This window comes from Carettochelys insculpta, chromosome 15 (genome assembly GCF_033958435.1).
Source record: "Carettochelys insculpta isolate YL-2023 chromosome 15, ASM3395843v1, whole genome shotgun sequence".
NCBI lineage: Eukaryota > Metazoa > Chordata > Testudines > Carettochelyidae > Carettochelys > Carettochelys insculpta.
The window spans coordinates 29429210-29447755 of NC_134151.1; the positions used below are offsets into that span (position 1 = coordinate 29429210).

At 44.0% G+C, this 18546-nt stretch overlaps 1 protein-coding gene and 1 long non-coding RNA gene across 7 annotated transcripts in view; one reads left to right on the forward strand and one right to left on the reverse strand.

Annotated features, from left to right (window-relative positions):
* Positions 1-2152, reverse strand: part of FAM13B (family with sequence similarity 13 member B) — a 78148-nt gene extending 75996 nt beyond the window's left edge. Inside the window, exon 1 of one of the 3 annotated variants that reach the window (XM_075010164.1) lies at positions 1968-2152. The gene's annotated coding sequence lies outside the window, so the exon portion shown is untranslated. Of the gene's footprint in view, positions 1-1313; positions 1651-1967 lie in introns of those variants that run through there. The other 2 variants (XM_075010166.1, XM_075010165.1) reach the window with 2 other exon arrangements.
* Positions 2105-17212, forward strand: LOC142021407 (uncharacterized). 4 transcript variants are annotated; one of them, XR_012647677.1, is made up of 4 exons: positions 2105-2230; positions 13239-13313; positions 14419-14630; positions 15042-17212. It is a non-coding gene; the product is annotated as an uncharacterized LOC142021407 (long non-coding RNA). The 4 variants fall into 4 exon arrangements; XR_012647676.1 differs by lacking the exon at positions 14419-14630 and having other exon boundaries at positions 15042-16354; positions 16498-17212; XR_012647678.1 differs by lacking the exon at positions 14419-14630 and adding an exon at positions 9899-10229 and having other exon boundaries at positions 2115-2230.
* Positions 17213-18546: the final 1334 nt, after the last annotated feature.

Consider the following 18546-nt stretch of genomic DNA (forward strand, 5'->3'; position numbering starts at 1 on the left):
ATGCAACATTAAATTGGAGCATCTGAGGATTTGTTCAATATGGTTATTTAAATCCCTCAAAATTTCAATAAAGATTCAAGCAGGTGGTCCAGAATGTCTTATCTGTCATTCATGATCAGCAGAAGAATCTTGGTGTTACCAAAAATATTGATATGCATCCAAAAGAACAGTTAAATTATTGAGTATCGAAAGACAACTGGACTAGAAATTATTAAATAGCTGAACAGACAATAGAATCCCCATATTCCAAATGAAAAAAAAAGAAAACTTGTTTTTTTCCCCCTGAGTGTTGGCAAATATAATAACCCCTTATAGAACATTTGCTGAAAGTTCTGCTATCCTCACCTTTCTACCTTGCCTACAGAGGTACTATTGCACCTTAACTGCTTTAAAGTCATCCTAGGTAATATTTACTAGTGTTTGGATGCTCTCAATTTATTGCCACATGTTCCATCCTTGAGTACTTCTCAGAAATATGAAAACTATCAACAGTTTTAATATGTTCAGTTTCACTTTCTATACAAAGAAGGGGCTGAATTGCAACCAATGAACAGCAGTACTAAGCAAATCTCAACATTTATGGCAGTATATTAACTTTCCTGCCACTTCATTTTCTTTCCTTTATGCTTACTAGCAAAATCACAATATTTTCACAACATGCTTCTCCCTCAAGGGCTAAGGAAGCTACAAAATAGGTAGCTTTGTACCAACTGTTTTATGTTGCAACACTGACTTCCCTGTCAGTGAGGGACCATGAATCTGTTCATCTGATGAAGTGGATTTTACCCATGTTACGTCCTAATAAATCCATTAATCGCTAAGGTGCTACAGGACTACTCACTGTTTTCACAAAATTCAACTCATTCCAAAAGGAACACAGTGCTTTGGTGTCAAGATGTGCCTTTGGACACATCCATACTACAGTGACACAGTGCTTCCTAGGTTAACAAAGAAGGAGGGTTTCACCAACATGTTCATCCACCTCTCTAAGAGGCAGTAGCTATGCTGGTACAAGAACCATCCCACTGACCCAGCCACATTTCCACTAAGGTTGGATCAACCTAACTAGAGCAGACTGGGTGAGAACTTTTACAGCGGTAAGCAACATACATAACTTGGTCTACTGGGTCTGTCCCACGAAAGCACATCACTGAATAAATCAGCAGAAATGTAGCACTTTAAAGACTTACACGGCTACCTCTCTCTCACTATTTTTTAGCCAGATCTTGATGATAAACTTTAACTCCCTAGGAAGCTCCAGTATCAATAAGGGCCCCTGCCACAGAGCATTTCTGAGAAGCTGAATTTCGTACCAGATTAGAAGACAAATCCTCGGAACAGTCTTAGCACTGATGAGGTCTGAGACCCCTTAGAAGACTTAGGCACTACTGCCACAGAGTCCCTATCCACCCAGTTCCCACTTCCTAGGTGCAAGTTCCTAACTTGCCTAGTTTTGAACCCAAATGCAACCTAAGTTCCTCCACAGCGGCGTAAGGCAGATCAGTGGGGGGAAGCACGGATGAGGCTCAGCTCCGCTGCCTGTCAGTGCACGCTGGGAGTACGAAGGCCGGGCTCTGTGACAAAGATGTCCCAAAGCAGCACAAACAGCAAGTTCGCCCCACCCAGCTCCAGGCCCCTGGAATGAAATGCTCGTTCTCCTCGTCCAGCGGCCCAGCCCAAGGCGCCCGCGGAACTCCGGGCCACACCGCCCTCCTCTGCCCTTGGCGGAGAGCGAGCGGGGCAGAGAGAGGAGGAAGTTAACGCGCCCCCAACGTTGCCCCATGTACGGAGCATCTGCCCCCCCCCCCCCCCCCCAAGTCACATCACAGGCCGGAGCTGCTCGCGCAGGGTCCCAACATAACGCGACTCTCCCCTCCCCCGCACACAGCCCGACTCGCCCCCTCGCCTCTTTATCACCCCCCCCCCACTTCGCCAGAAGCGCATGCGCGATGCCAGGCCCCCCTCACCGTTGCCAGGTGATGACTCTCCCTCCCCGCCGTTCTCAGCAGCAGCAGGTTCCTCCGCCTCTTTCTACCCCGGGGTCCCGTGTGGGCCCCGCCGCTCAGCTCGCCTTGTCCTACCCGCAGCTGCCGCTGAGCACGAAGCAGCTGTCCGGCCCCGACACAGTATGACCCACAGGCCCCTCCGTCGCTGGAGCTCCTCCGCCGGCAGGATCCCCCAACGGATTAGCGGCGGCAGCGACTGGCGGAAGTGACGACGTGACTGACAGGTGCAGTAGGGCGCGCGCGCGCGCGCCCCGCCTCCGGGGTCACGTGCACCGGCGGGACCGTGGGGGGGAGGCAGGAGAGGAGGAAAGAGGAGGTCAGAGCTGTAGGGGGAAGGGGCGATAAGGGAGCTGGGGTGCAGATGGCGCAGAGAGCCGAAGGGAGGCAGGAGGTGGGAGCTGAGGGTAGGCAGGGATGGGCCTAGGAGAGCTGAGGGCAGGCAGAGGGTAGGGCTGGAAGAGAAGGGTGGGTGAGCTCGGGTAAAGCAAGGTGAGGCAGCAGGGGCTAAGATGGACGGGAAGGGAGACTTGGAGTGCAGGAGGGGAAGGAAGTACATCGCAAGGGGGAGGAAGCAGAACAGGAGACGATGTGCCTTGGAGATTCTGGAGTGGGCATCAAGCCCTTTTCTGTCCGAGTCTCTGGCAGCCCAGTGAAGTCCTCAGTCAGACAGCTTTGATTTCTTTTTACGTGTGTCCCAACGCAATGTGACCCCCACACCTTCTTAAAACGTAAGCAATGTCCCAGGGAAGGCATTTGCCTTACGAGCAGGGCCTGTAGTGCCAGAGAGATGTGTGATTGTGGGACTCAGTGTATAATACAGAGCCAAGCCTATTGCTAGTAGACATCGGAGCAGATAATTAGGTTGAACAGACTTAATTGAACCTTTCAAGAAATGTTTTGAGAGAGCCTTGCTCTTTAGGTGACCACAAAAGTACTGCAAAATTTTGCAAGCAGAGTAGGATTGCTGAAAACACATGTTAAGGCCTCTGTTTATACAAGCAAAATTAACAAATCCTTTCTCACTAAGTCAGTAGAATCAGCAAAAGATGATCCTGGCATTGCACAGTTAATGCTACCCAAATAACTACAACTGGGGGTGCTGGCCCTGCTTTCAAAATGACCAGCAGTGTATAGTAACATGATCATTTGAGATTGAAATTTAAGCAATGACCCACATAAAGTAAGAATTCATCTTTCTGTAACACCTTATTAACCTTACAGTGATTGTGACATCAATAAATCAGTAGGTCTCTGTGCAAGTTAAAAATTCCACCCACACTATTGAGATCCAAGGCCACAAATTATTTATATTAATTACTTCACTTCACAATATTTCTGCCCATTTTTCATCCATAGTGTACAGAAAAACTGATAACACCATTTTCTGAATCAAAACAGCTTATTGAGAGTATTTTATTCTGAAAAGTACATGTATCACCAGATAATTAGAATGTTACTTGACCAAAAGATAAATCTAGGAATTAAAATTTCCTAAACTAAAAATCACAAAAGTTCTTTTAAATTAAGGATTTGTAGAGATTAGTGTGGCAATGTAAAAACCAAACTTGCACCCCAATTCTTTGTAATCAGTAGTTACATTACGCACACAGACTATACAAGTACAGTGGCTTTACTAAGTATTAGTTGGTTGCAGCCATATACTGGAGATTTATTAAAGTGTTAAGTAAATTAAAATTACTTAATCACAACCCTTTCAGAAAGGACCACATCTTACAAAGACGATGGAAAATTATGTAAATATTTTAAACATGTTTTTTAAATCTGATGGAAGTTTTGAATTCAAAATTTGACAGAAAAAAAAGTCCTATTTTCATCTGAAATTTTCCCATGTTTAATGCCCGGTCTTTCTGCCAAAATAGTATAATTATATGAGTTAAAACAAAAAAGCAGAACAGTCGCACTTTAAAAACTAACAAAATAATTTATTAGGTGATGAGCTTTTGTGGGACAGACCCACTTCTTCAGATCATAGCCATACCAGAACAGACTCAATATTTAAGGCACAGAGAACCAAAAATAGTAATCAAGGTTGACAAATCAGAAAAATATTATCAAGGTGAACAAATCAGAGTGTAGAGGGGCAGAAGGGTGGGGGAGTCAAGAATTAGATTAAGCCAAGTATGCAAAAGAGCTCCTAAGTTTTTCACGTGAGGCTATGGTCAGGGAAAACTACCTTTTAGTGGGGTCTATATTCATTCACTGTCAATTGACTTTTACAGCAATTTTTCCACTTGAATGTTTACCAAGATTTCTCACTGTATAGCACTGAGCTCATGCTGGTGTATGAAATTCAAGTTGTGCTCTTTCTGATTTGTACAGCCTCATAAGTAGCAATACAAGTATTGTATTGTAAGCAGTTTTGTTGATGATGCACAATGCAGTTCATGAGAGAAGGGACTCCAGCTGGCTCTTCTACAGCTAGGTTGGCCAACTGACAGGAATAAAACCAAAGGAAATGTGACGCACAGTCACTTTTTTTTTTTTTTGTAAACAAAGTGGAGCTAGTACTCAGCTGGCTCCCCACCCCCCTCCCCAGCCAATCCTACAGCTGGGGCTGCTGAGGTGCTGGTACTCAGTACCCAGAAGTGCCAGCACAAAAAAAAAAAAACAACTGATGGCACACAACTGGTGGGGAGGGAGACAGTGGCAAGTCTTCTTCTTAGATAGGTAGGAACAGCACTGGCTTTGCTATGTTGGGTCTGAAACCGTATACTCCTATTCCAAGTTGGCACCAAGTGCACATTTTTATGCCAGTTTCTCCTACAGCCTTTCATATATCTCCAACATTCTCAGCAGGGGAAAAATATATACAATCTTAAGCTGCTGCTTTTAGGCTATTTTTCTGTCCACTGTCTCATTTGTTCACCAATACATTCTTTTTTCTATCCGAACTCCCTCTTTTCAAAAGTTTTGAAGGGAAAGAGACTTCTGGTGCTTCATAAACTTACTCAAAAAGTCAGTAAAAAACAGCTCAGAAAAATGAGTTTGTTCAAAAATATAAAATAACTAATCTCTTTCTGCGGTATCAACCGTACAGGTTTTGAAAACATCACACTGCACTGCCAGTAATAAAGTAGTAGGTATCACAGTTGCAAGGCTAGTGCTACTTTTGTTACAGTGCTGTATTCTCCTTGGCCTCTGAGTTAACTGCCTAAGATGTTAGTCCTGCAGTTCTGCCCTTAGACTGGGTACCACACTACAGTACTCTGTGTATATTGCTCTTACCCTGCATGTCCAATTGAGAAGGAGTACCTGTTCTTCTTCCCTTCAGGTCTTGGTGACTTGTGGGCTACACTGATCAGACAGTCCTAATTAAGCAAAAGTATTGATTACTTTGAAGTTGGATCAAAAATCGGAGAAAAAAGATTGTGAAACAACAATGTACATTCATGTCTCTCTTACCTAAAAAGGTGCATGATCCCTGATGGTAGCCTAGGCAGGCCTAATTCCTTGAGACACTTTTAGCATGTGCCTGTGTTGCTATTACTGGTAGCAAAGCTGAGAGAATTGGTATGGAGAAGTTGCCAACAGCCACCAACATTGTAACCATCAGGTAGCATAGGTCTCTTCTGAGCAGAATTAAATAGCCTGGTGGATCTAAAAGGACTTCCCAGTATTTAGGATTAACACCAGTTTCTATGATTGGAGTGTTAGGGCATCCTCCACAGCTGCTCGGCTCAAGAATCCTGCACAGCTTGCAGATCTAGGCAGTCAGAAAGCACCTGAGTAGGTCAGATTCTAAATCAGCCCTGGAACAATCCCATTGACTTTAGGGGGAGTTAATCTTGATTTATATGGGAATAACTGCAGAATCTGCACCTTTGCCCACACAAAGATGGAATAAATGCTGTCCGGAACAGTATCGCTGAGGATGCTACAGCACATCTGATGGCTGAGCTCTGTAACTTTATCCTCACACACAACTATTTCAGATTTGGCGATGACATATACCTTCAAATCAGCGGCACAGCTATGGGGACCCGCATGGCCACTCAATATGCCAATATTTTCATGGCTGACCTGGAACAGCGCTTCCTTAGCTCTCGTCCACTAACACCCCGTCTCTACTTACGCTACATTGATGATATCTTCATCATCTGGACCCATGGGAAGGAGACTCTGGAGGAATTCCACCGGGACTTCAACAACTTTCACCCCAACATCAACCTCAGCCTGGAACAGTCCACACAGGAGATCCACTTCCTGGACACCATGGTGCTAATACACGATGGCCACATCAATACCACCCTGTACCGTAAACCTACTGACCGCTACACCTACCTTCATGCCTCCAGCTTCCATCCCAGACACACCACATGATCCTTGTCTACAGCCAAGCACTAAGATATAACCGCATTTGCTGCAACCCCTCCGACAGAGACAAACACCTAGAGGATCTCTACCAAGCATTCTTGAAACTGCAATACCCACCTGAGGAAGTGAAAAAACAGATCAGAGCCAGACATGTGCCACGAAGCCTCTTACTACAGGACAAGCCCAAGAGAGAAACCAACAGAACACCACTAGCCATCACCTACAGTCCTCAGCTAAAACCTCTACAGCGCATCATCAGGGATTTACAACCCATCCTGGACAATGATCCCCCACTTTCACAGGCCTTGGGAGGCAGACCAGTCCTTGCCCACAGACAACCTGCCAACCTGAAGCAAATCCTAACCAGCAACTATACACCGAACCACAGTCACTCTAACTCAGGGACCCATCCATGCAACAAACCTTGTTGCCAGCTGTGCCCACATATCTACACCAGCAACACTATTACAGGACCTAACCAGATCAGCCACACCATCGTGGGTTCATTCAGCTGCACATCTACCAATATAATTTATGCCATCATGTGCCAGCAATGCCCCTCTGCTATATACATCGGACAAACTGGACAGTCTACGTAAGAGAATAAACACACACAAATCAGACATCAGAAATGGCAATATACAAAAAAACGTAGGAGAGGACTTCAATCTCCCAGGCCACACAGTAGCAGACTTAAAAGTAGCTATCCTACAGCAAAGAAATTTCAGGGCCAGACTCCAAAGAGAAATTTCTGAGCTACAATTCATCTGCAAATTCAACGCCCTCAGCTCTGGCTTAAACAAAGACTGTGAATGGCTGGCTAAATACAGGGGCAGCTTCCCCTCCCTTGGTGTTCACACCTCCAGATCGGCTGCTGGTGGTGGGCCTCACCCTTGCTGACCGAGCTAACCTTGTTATCCCCACCCTTGCTCTGGCTTATTTATACCTGGCCCTGCAGATTTCCAAGACGAGCATCTGATGAAGTGAGTCTGTGCTCACGAAAGCTCATGCTCAAAACTTTTCTGTTAGTCTATAAGGTGCCACAGGACCCTTCGTTGCTGTTACAGATCCAGATTAACACGGCTACCCCCCGATACTTCACTACGAGAGGCACTCTGAAAACTTCAGCTTTTCAGATACATAAGTCGAGTCTCCCAGAAATAGCCCCATCCAAGTCCACACCAGTGATTTGGAATTACTGACGGAGCTTCTTTGAAGATATGGCCCGTGTTTTACAAGACCTTGTGGAAACTTAGTTAGGATACTTCACCTTTGTATTCAGTTCTACACTGACCTCCAACTCTGCACACTTTGTTCAGTAGCTCTGCTGTGTTTTCATTCCAAGTCATTCTTGTAGTGGAGGGCCTCAGAATTCAGAGACAAGATATTTTGTCTCCTATAACATCCAATCATGTGTGTCAACTATTCCTATTTGTGAAGGACAATCTCAATTTGTTAGCAAAACATTTACTGTTTTGAACTTTGTCCATCTACAGATGTTTCTATCTGAGGTATTTAATTAGATTCAGGAGTGCCCGGTTTCTCTTTTTCTATATATGTATCTCACATATATTGGCAAACCTTCCCCCCACCCCTCCACTCTCTGATTTGCTCACCTTGATTATCTTTTTCTGATTTGTCCTCTTTGCTTACTGTTTTTGGTTCTCTGTGCCTTAAATATTGAGTCTGTTCTGGTCTGGCTATGGTCTGAAGAAGTGGGTCTGTCCCACGAATGCTCACCTAATAAACCTTTTTGCTAGTCTTTAAAGTGCTACTTGACTGCTTTTTGTTTTGATATTGGCAAAATGTTATTCTTGAAGGGGGAACATGCACTGTCTACTCAATGTTGCCAAACAGTAAGACTTCCCAACAGGCTGCTCTGTGAAGTGCTTTTCTTATCAGTGGTTTGCTTAAAGAAGAGCAGGCCTGGGCTGATGAGTGTTGACTCTGCTCCTTTCATATGAAGCTATAAAAATGTGTTCCCAAAATTTTCACTGGTGGCGTTTGATTCTAGGTGTTCCATTTTGGGGTGCCTTAGGTGTAATTTTCAAAAGTACTCTAGCTCCCTCAGTCTTCAGCTAGGGGTGTGGGTGCTCAGCCTTTCCAAATATCTAGCCTAAAGTATCTCAATCCAGACACTCATATATCAAAGTCCACTTTTGAAAAGTTTGGAATTTACTAACTAATGATTTCCCACAACACCCTAGTGCATAGGTTAAGTACATATAATCCATACTAGTCTCCATTCACTGTGCTGCTCTAAAGCAACAGGGAGCCCAGATATAGGGAGCTCGGGGTTCAGAAGACAATTGTGGGACTGTGGTTATTAGTAAACTAAAAAGCACAGCTAACTGACATGGAGCTAAAAACAACTGCTAAACCCGGGGCTGTGAGTTCAGTCCCTGAGGGGGCGATTTAGGTATCTGAGGTAGATAGATTTAAAAAATGGATGGTGCTTGGTCCTGCCAAAAGGGCAGGAGACTGGACTCGATGACCTCCCGAGGTTCCTTCCACCTCTATGAGATGTGTGTGTATCTCAAAATTTCGAGGAGTAAGGGGACATCGAAGTTGCCCTGGCTTTTTGAAGTACTGGCGGGTGAAGCCGTGGCTAGACCCGTGCTCGTATTTCAAAGTTTAATTCTTCGAAGTTGATGTGGGGGGGAATTTGCTTAATGAAGCGCTGCCGATGCACGGCAGCATTTCATTAGTAAACTCCCAACACCCTAATTACCATCCTTCCTTCAAAGGAAGGTGGTAGCGTAGACAAGCCCCATGTGTAACTGCTAGAGTAGAAAGACTGTCCATACCAGGGCCTGGTTTATTAGTACCAGTGGAGATGATAAATAAGGCTTAAATGTTTAATCAATGAAAGGCTCATGTTAGGTAATCTAAACATAGCAGTAGATGAACATGACCAGCCTCCCGCCAAACCAAGGGAATGTTGCCTCAGCTACACACCCACAATTCTTCTGCTCAGCCTGGGAACCTGTCTCTGTTCCCAAAGAGGGATATTTTTATTGGCAGCAAAATGGAACAAAAGGCACAGCATGGTCTAAGAAAACCCTTTCAGCGAAGCTCTGCTCTGTTTTCTTTTTCAATCCTGCCAAGGGACAGAGCAATCCTAGAAGTGCCGATCACCCTCAACTGCGCTGAAGCCAATGAGAACAGGAGTGCTCTGCACTGCACAGGCCCACGCCCAGCATTTCTGATGCTGAAAATAAAAGGATGTTTCTTCTATAATCTCACCATTAATCTATCTTTAGCACCAAAAATACCATTACATTCATGAAAATCAAATCACTTTTCTAGCTGAGTGGGTGTGTTATTTTGAGACAGCACTAACAGCGTTATTAAGTCAGTTGTGTCAGCTTATTGGCTCAGCCACAGGCTTTGACCTAGTCCTCAGAAGGCTGCACTCACTTGTGTGGTAGGAGCAGCAGCAATCTATCTGTATGTCTAAAAAGCTTGTTACACTTCTCCACTCCTGTCTCTCACTGAATGCCTGGGATATGGCTCTCCCTCTACCCTCTCCTGGAATGTGTGGGCTGTCTGAGCAGCTGGGAGATCAGCAGAGCTCCCAGGTAGACAAAGCATCTGGGGCCCTGATCAGGCAGCAATCACATGCCCCCTGCTCGGACACTATCAGAGGTGGGGTTTGACCAACCAGACATGGCCAAGTCATCCAGCCACAGACCAGAAGGAGCATGTCCTTAAAAGGAGAAGGAGCCAGATGCTCGGGCACTCACAAGATTGCACCTCCTGGGAAGGCCCTTCGTCCGGACTGCCTGGCCAGTGGTCCCTCACGTTGCATTCCATCGTGCCTCAGGAAGACATCTACAGTGCTTTGTCTCTCCTGCTAGAAGCTGGACATCTCCAGTGCTTGAGACCGTGAGTATGAATGTGCACGTGCGAATGTGACCTCCTTCCCCCACCCCTTTCTTGAGCTTAGTTATCATTGTAATGAACGCTACTTTTAATGCTGGACCTGCCCAAAAAATTCTCATACCAATTAAGCAAAACTATTTTTGCTGTGTGAAACATCTACGCTGTACAAATGGTGGCAGTGAGGGTTAACTGATTATGCGGAGGAAATGGTGAAACTGACTGTACACAGGAGCCCATGTTTTCAGAAGGGCCCAGTGCCCAGAACAGTGACTAGATAGTCAAAAAGCTCCCATTTTACTCATTGCTCTGAATGTGAGCTTCTGGGTGCTCTGCACTTACAGACAATGCATCAGACCTCTTTGGAAACTCTCCAGGGTGCTGACCCCTTCTGAAAACTCTGGCCAAAAGTCCTCTGTGATACAGCATCTCAGCAATCTCTTACCTGGAGCAGTTGTAACAATAGACTCTTTAAGACTGATAGATGGCTGCTGTGTGAATCTTCAGTCTAAGTTTAGCATTTGTCCAACTTGACTGTCCCTTTCCAAGGTCACATCAATTTCATCGTCTTATGTGAGCAGATTAGATAATGACAATGGTTCCTTCTGATGGTAAAGTCTATCTGCCTGTTTATTTCCACCTCATTAGGGTTGACAATATTTGTCTGTGTTGAATGTTTATTTTCAATGGGTGAGATGGGGTTAGAAATGACAACGGTTTGATCCTACACCTAACAGTTGGAAGATACATTTACAGAGCACCTCTCTCTGTTCGCTGATGTCCAGTGGATACCTCAAGGCTTAGCTAGTTCTCAAGGAGGAAGAGGTAGCATTAAGGAGGCTGGAAGTGAGTAGGAGAGCTATAATACTGATCCCTATAGGTAAAAAGGGCCACACATGAATGTATGACATTTTGGCCAAAAGAAAAGGGGCATTCTTTATACATGCACCATTTAGCAATTCACTAGGGGAGGAGTATGCACAAATGTGACTCTCCAGACTCACTCAGAGTAGGATCAAACAGCTACTTAAAAAAAACACCAATGGAAAGCCACCACATGGACTTAAATAAGCTTTGCATCAGGCTCCAGACAGTGAGGAATTTTTTTCAATCATTAATTTTAAAATAGCTGGATTGAGAATAGCCAGATTGAACAGCAGAAAGGATTATACAGATAATCTTGCATTGCATGTCCAAGGGTGCAGCTAAACCCTCCTGACGTAGGCGTTATCTCATCACAAAGATGCTGATATACCAAGTGCAGTGGCATTAGCAGACACTGTTGTAAAGCTGGGTACTAACTGCATCCCACATGCTATGCATTCCCATTCAGCTACCCAGTAAGATAAAATGCATTTCAAGGCCGAGTAAGTTACACCAGAGTTACCAGCTACTCTTAATAGTTCTTAAAGTCAATAGTTCAGACATGAGATTCTCCCAAATACTCATTTCTCTCTGAAGCTAGTGAGTTCCTCTGGCACCAAAACTGGTCTGATTCACTTGCACAAGGGGAGAAGTATGGGAAGTCTTACACAATGGATGTAGGATCTGCTGAGTGGCAAGTCTCCTGTTCTCCTTCAAGGGAAGCTGGGGATCTCTCCAGAGTTTAGGTTAAAGTACCCTCCCCAGAATAGCTTGGTAGCTCCTCATTGCTGGGGAGAGATTCTTTGTCCCTCCTCCCCTATACTTATTACTCATAGCCCTACCAGGCCATTGGTGGTCTCAGAATTTAGCCTTAAATTGTTTCCAGTGCCCACCACTCAGCAAAGCATTGAAGCACATGTTTAAGTTCTATTGATTTAAATGAAGTTTAAAGTTCAGGTGCTCTGCACTACAGCACATATTCTATAATCTAGAGTCCTAGTTACAAGGATAACTCATGATCTGGGCTCCATTAAACAAGAAACAGGGAGAAAACTTTTGCTTTCAATATCCTTACTTGAGTAGCTTAAAAAAACCAACCAACCAACCAACCAAACAGACTTTAAACTTATTTATACACTTTTTTCCTTAAAGTCCCTCTTCCCCCTCCCCCAGCAATAGTCAGTGGTTTGAACAAGGGCTGAGTTAGCAATAGCAGTAAACTAATCGATATTCATAGAGATAGGATGGAGCAGAAGGATAAGCATGACCTTCTTAAAACCATAATAGCTTAGATAGTCATGAAGCCACTGAGGAGAGAGCAGCAAAATCATAACAGCATGTGACTTCAGTAGCTCTACACTTGTGCTTGTGAATATCTGCTTCTGTTGCTTCAATGCAGCTGACAGTAAAATCAGTTTCAAGGAAGGAATATTTTTTATCTGTAGTCTCTGGGCCACGTCAATCCATGATGGAAGCTCCACTGAAGTCAATGAAATTACATACATGATTTCAGTTATCCTAAATTTTCTTTTTTAAAAAGCAGCATTTAGTATAGGAGAGTGACAAGTAAAGTGCTTAAGACAGGTACGCTTGCTCGATTTTTTTTTAAAGGAACATGTAAAACACTGAGCATGAAACTTGAATACTGAGTGCAAGAGCTAACCAAGCATTCTGTGAACCAATCCTTTTATTGTTATTCACATTAGTTAAGCCAGAAATGCATGTGTATATTTAAGTGTGCTTCAGACAAATGAAAACTTCTTGTTCTTTTATTTGCTCCTATTGGAGTTGTAGCTTCACTGTTTGCTTACTGGTAGCTGATATTCTAGAAAATTGTGGTGTGGGCTAAAGGAGTGACTGTTGTATATTTAATGAAAAGCAATACATTTAGACATTTCCCTGTTTTTTAGAATAAAGTTCTTATACATTTATTCAGAGACAGACAACTATAACTTTCTCTTTCTGCTTGTTCTGAAAAACTGATTGCTTGGGAGACTTATCCCAGTCACACTGATTTTTTTTTTTTTGATTTTTTTTTTTTTTTACAGTCAGCTTTGCAGTATTTATATGTTTAAAGCAGAGAATAGTTGAGATGGCTGATAAAGACGCCAACTAATAAACCCATGAATGTGTTTGTTTTTCCTTTGTCAGGACCCAGCATGTCAGACAAACCAGATTTTGCAGAAAAATGAAATCTGACAGGACAAATGAAGACACAAAATGCAGGTAGTGATGGGGAGGTCGATAGCAGGATGGCTTAGTTCCAGATAGCACATCCCACTTAATATACCAAAGAAACACAAATCAGGTGGTTAATTAACCCAAATCCCTCTCTTGAGGAGTTACACTAGGGATTAAGCTGGCCCTCTGCTACACAAGCCTTTACAGATTTTATGTTTTGTCTGCACTTCTTTGTCTTTCTACTTACTGTGAGACTACTCCTGTTCTTATTGAAGAGAAAGGAAACATTCCTGGTTACCTGTAAAGGAGCAGGATCAGCCACTCTGGGTTTAACTTATTTTGCCAGTCTCTTAACAGATACATAGGTAGATGGATTCTATTGTAAAAATCCTGCATTGAAGAGACTATACAGGTTCCCAAAAAATAGGCCCATACAATCTGATCACCTATTAGCAGCAAGCATTGCCCTCTTCTGGCTACCATGCGTCAGACTGTTGCTCTTGCTGCAGATGGAAGCAGCCTAGATCAGGGATGTCCAATACTTTCATCACTCGCTGCATGTGGTGAATAGGACTCTGCGTAGTAGTGAATATGGAGTGGCAAACCCGCAACTTTCAAGCCGCATGGGGCTCCTCCTGAGAGCTGCATATGGGGAGTGCTATCTGTCCGCTCCACGCACACACCCCATTGCTTGGTGGGAGAAGTGCATGGCGGCAGCAGCGGCTCCAGTGTTGACCCTGGCGGCAGCTCCAGCACTCTGGTGAGTCGCCAGAATTAAATTAGAATGGGGAGGAAGCTGGGGATGCCTGGCTCTAAGAAGTTTTGTATAATATAATATAGTGACTACAAGTGTGATGATCTTTGAACTCCTATTGGACACCACTGGCCTAGATTGTGGATGAGAACCAGTCCCACCCTCTGCTAATCCATCTTCTCTAGCCCAGTGCCACTACCCCATGTGGCTATTTTCCCTCCACCAATGGAAGAGAATTCTGTGAGCCCTATGACTGCGTTTGTGTGGTCAGCATGTATATATCTTTGGACTGTTACCCTGGCAGTCTTGGTGCACTCCTGCCTGAACTTGGCAATGGGTTCTCTTTGGAGAGGATAGGTTGGACAGAACAGTAACCCAGGATCTTTGCTTTTGCAGAGAGTGTCCTGCCATCCACATATGCTAGGATGGAGCCTGACTTTTTTAGCAGATCATTCAAATGGCATCATTTCCCCACCACCAAATACCTTCTGGCTGGCTTGGGACAAGGACCTCCTGACATGCTGGCACACCACCACCTCCTCAGGCTTAATCCCACCACAATCCTGGGCCCTCATCTCCCCACTGCAGTTGTGGCTCAGTTCCAAGAGGTAGGCAAGTTTGTACACGGCACCATCCATTCTGAGATGCACTGCTTTGTGACAGTATGGGGGATCTGGGGAGGAGATTTAAAGATAGGAAATACTCAGTGGGTCTGTGATGGTGCATGGTGGAGGAGATGGAGTGGCTGGTCTCCTGACCTATAACAGTGGCTGCCCCTGCTTAAGAGGTTTGGAGGAGAGTGAAATCCTACACAGTGATTTCCCATCCCCGTCAAAGCAACCACACACGAAACAAGTCTGTAGACAGAAATAACATGAGCCCTGTGGGAACAGAAAGGAGACAACTTCATCTCAGAAGAAAATGCACAAATATTCCCTAAATTTTTGTTTTAAAAATCTGCATTTTGCAATCTGATCAGAACAGTACTGTACCTTAGAGATGTTTGTTTTGTTCTGCAGCCTGGCAGCTATTGAACAGAAACGCCAAGAGAACACCCCCTGCGGATAAAACTGAAAACGACAGACTTCTCCTTTGGGAAGGGTTTACTCAATTTTTTTTAAATTCACTGTTAGCTGCCTGTTTGGAACTGGTCAGGGTGTGGGGCAGGATTTTTAATCAAGTCTTGTAATGGCCTTCTTACTTGCCCAAAGCATGCATTTCCATGTCTGAAAAACTATTGGTCTTTCAAACCTAACACAAGGAGGTTTACAAGCCTGAAATCATCCCAAGTATTAACAATTTTGCTTTAAAATTGCATCTGGAAGTCCAAGCCACATTGTAGCCCCACTGTGGTAGATGTACTATAGACATAGGACATTCTATTCCCTGAAGTTCTTACTGAATGTAGCAGCAGAGTGGAATTCCAGCTGCAGGCTATTATCACAGTATATTGAAGTCTGACAAAACTAAGCCCCAAAGTCTTCATTTTTCCCAGCATGGGACCTGCTTGCATAGCTCTCCCAGCGCCTGTGCAGAAGGGCAGGAATTCCAGCCATGTATCAGTTTAATCCCCATACATAGGCACTGCAGGGTTTAAGGCAGGACTGAAGAGAAGCACACCCTGGTACCATCACTTGTACTGCTGCATGGAATTCAGGGATGGAGTAAAAATGGCTTATCAACACCTTCCAGGCCAATGTTCCTGCCCTGGTTGAGGAGGGAGCAGTGTTGAGGAGCATCCTGTGCAGACAACTCTGTAGATCCAGTGTTGCCTGTATGCACAGATTCCCTTGGATGAACTGAGAGGCCCTGTTTTCTCACCCAAGCCTTCCCATGGGAAGCCTTGGGCAGTAGATCCATGAGTTAATTCTTTATACCTCTCACTGCATCGCAGAGATTGATCACACACACTGGCCCATGGATGGGTTACTGCAGTTGATAACTGGACCAAATTCTGGTCTCATTTACACAAGTGCTGTGACTTCTCTGGAGTTATTTAAAATATATATGCATTCAACACCAGCATGCAATCAACCCAATGTTTGAAAAGCCCGGATAAAGTTACTGAGCAGCAGTGGAAATTTGGCCCATTATATTTAACAACCAGGGTAGTGTTTAGTTTTAATGGTTCTCAAATAAATCAACTTCATGGATTGTATTATTTGCCAATAAAATTTCCTTTGTAGTCATGTCCAAGATTATCTCCAATGACAGCAGAAAACCAGACCATGTACTTTCGGAGGAGAGAAAGTGTTCTGTCTTACAACACAGCAGTTCAGGGATCTCAATTATACCACTATAACGCTACTGAAATTCATGGAATTACTCCAAGGTAACTGCCGTCACAGAGCAGAATGTAGACCACTATTGGCAGTAGAACTGCCATTTTATCATGAGCCATGTATGGCTATTATAACCAAACAAAAATCCCATATACCTTCCTCTGACCATGTTCCCCATGAAACCTGATTTTAGGATTGTTTTGCATCTTCGCTGGAGTTCAGGATAAGTGACTATGGAAGAAGAGGTGGAAAATCAGAAGCTCAAGAAGTGAAGCAGAGAAAAGCAGTGCTATTAGAAAACAAGAAGGCAAACAAGGCCTTTACCTACTTCCTTTTCTGATTATTTTACTTCATACATCCACTTGGTGCTCCACAGGAGATTTCCTCAGTGTGACATTAATTTTTCTGGTACTGAGAGAAACAACAGCTCCCAGAAACTAAACCAAATTCCACTCACCTCCTCCCAAAGCATCTGTTCTTTTACACAAGTTACATTTTGGGTACTTTTTCCACTTCTAATGCTCGGGTAGTCCTGTACAGGGCTGATAAGGAGTGGAACATGCTGAAGAAGCAGCCAGATTTCATTCTCTCACACTGAACTAAATGTGTCATCCTCTCACTGACTTCCACAGTTACTCCAGAGTTATACCAGTATAACTGAAGTCTGTATTTCACCCTGTGCCTGGTGTTGGTGATGTAACAAAAGGATGTATTCATTCTGCAGCTGGCTTTAAATGGGAAAGCAGACCACTTCCCTGCAGGAAAGTGTACACAGGCTGGAGGTCAGGTGTGCACAAAGTGGGAAGCGGGCTCCCACAATCAGCTGCTGGATCTCAGGCTCATCCATCTCATTAAAAATGTTGAAATCTGTTACTGTTTTGTGTGTATTCACATTTATAGATCAATTAATAAAGATTCTACCTTCTACATAGTTTTTTTTAATTACACATGCAAAAAGGGGCCCGACAAAAAAGTTTGCTCGACCCTGCTGCGAGTGAGCTGGGTGATTCTGTGAGCACACTGAGAGCTGCCTTGCAAACACATGCATGCCCAAACCTCACTTTCATGCTGTGGGCATCTAAGTTACTCAGACACTTTTTGCAGAAGGGTGTGACCACATGTAAATTGGCTTTAAACAAAACCTCAAGAAGGGAGCTTTTTTTTTTTGGCCTGCATTTCAACTTTCATTTTAAGACACCTGCCTGAAAATCGCCATTGCTTCATTCCAAAGCCCATGCCACACCATTTTATTGTCCCAAGCATTCTTTTTTAACAGCCCACTCACCATGCCTAGGGCTTGGATCCCAATTTGACTTTACAGCTTGTTGTTGCTGTGTGCTTTAAAAATACTTAACTATTTTGAAATGTCAAACCCCGCCCAGACCTGGCTTTATTTGCAAGCAAGTAGTTGTTCAAATGTTCACAATGGGTAATTGAAGACTGAATTGGCCACAATTAGGAATACAGTGTGATTGTTAGCTCCACACTGTCTTGGCCCAGCTCTAGTTATATTTTATGCCTGTTTAAGGGGGAATAAAGGATAATTTCTTAAAGTGCCTGGTTCGGTAAGCTTCACATTTGAAAGCACTAAGCAAAGCAAGACCCTGGAGGAAATAAATGTTTTTAACTTTTAATAACAGAGCATTGCATAACATACTATAGATGAGGTGGATCCTATGTCCATATTAAAAACTAGGCCAGATTCTGGTCTCCATAACATGAGTGGAAATCAAGTGACTGATTTGCATATGCAAATGAGCTCAAAGTCAACCTTGACAAGACATACTATTACAAAAGATAACGCTATATTATATTGAAAGGAATCATTCCTTTTTCAGTACAATATTAGGCCCACAGGACTGAAAACCTAATGAGACTCACTGCCACATACAGCAGAGCAGGTAACACCTTGGCCCCATTGAAATCCATGGGAATTTTGCCACTGGTTTCCACAGGGCCAACATTTCTTCTACAGTCCTTGGTTTACACTGGTTACTCCCACTGCTCTCCATGTTATTTCAGTGGCTTCTATATAGCCATTACCTTACAGCAGGGGTGGGCAATTATTTTTAATGGGGACCATTCCAATACTTTTATAGACTGGGTACAGTGTCTGCAGTAGGGGACTGGGGTGGAGGAGACATTGGGAGGTCTGAGAGGGAGTTTGGGTAAAGGAGGGGGTTGTAAGCTGGGACAAGGCATTGGGGTACAGAGCCCAGGAGTGGGTGTGGGTGTAGGAGAG